The 599-nt window shown below is 62.8% G+C and overlaps 1 protein-coding gene across 3 annotated transcripts in view; it reads left to right on the forward strand.

The window, feature by feature from the left end:
• Positions 1 to 351: 351 nt before the first annotated feature.
• Positions 352 to 599, forward strand: part of G3BP1 (G3BP stress granule assembly factor 1) — a 45,602-nt gene continuing 45,354 nt past the window's right edge. The window contains exon 1 of one of the 3 annotated variants that reach the window (XM_008049546.1): positions 352 to 478. The gene's annotated coding sequence lies outside the window, so the exon portion shown is untranslated. The remainder of the gene's footprint in view (positions 479 to 599) is intronic. The other 2 variants (XR_503693.2, XM_021708305.1) reach the window with 2 other exon arrangements.

A 599-nucleotide genomic window follows, 5' to 3' on the forward strand; every position in this document is an offset into this window, starting at 1 on the left:
TTTACTTCCCCAAAGCACACGGGCCCCACCTTGTGGAGCAACCGCTCCTGCCTGGACAACGGATCGCCACCCAAGAGAAGACCTTTGAACGAATGAGAGCAGCCCCGCACATCTATTGGCTACCATGGGTATCGATCAAAGAGCGGCCCACCCTTCTTTCCGCTGTGCCTTCCCGTTACTGGCTCCTCTTAGTGCCAATCCGTTGCTAGGGAAACGAGATCCTCACATTTTCATAGGCCTGAGTCAAAGCCCATCAAGAGCCACGCCTCCATCCTAGAGCAGTACCCAATCGCTGTTCGAGGAGCCCGGTGGACGCAGTCCGGATTGGTCACCTGCTCCCCCAGACACGTTAGGCTGAGTCGCGGTTATATAGGCCGGCGGCTAAGCACGCGTGTGTGCGGACGCAGTTGCGTGAGGGGTTCCTGCTGTCCTCAGTGCTGTGGAGCAGAGCTTGTTCCTCTCCAGCCCAGCCGCGCAGGTACGCCGCGGCGTGGGCGGGGCGGGGAGGCTCGAGGACGAGGACGAGCCGGGGCGGGTGTGGGAGCCAAAGTCCGAGTGGCGGCCGCCGCACGGGACGCGTCCCCCGCCCCCACCCCAAC

The sequence above is a fragment of the Carlito syrichta genome, unplaced genomic scaffold (assembly GCF_000164805.1).
Source record: "Carlito syrichta isolate Samal-C Ts95f unplaced genomic scaffold, Tarsius_syrichta-2.0.1 Scaffold135732, whole genome shotgun sequence".
NCBI classification, from domain to species: Eukaryota; Metazoa; Chordata; class Mammalia; order Primates; family Tarsiidae; genus Carlito; species Carlito syrichta.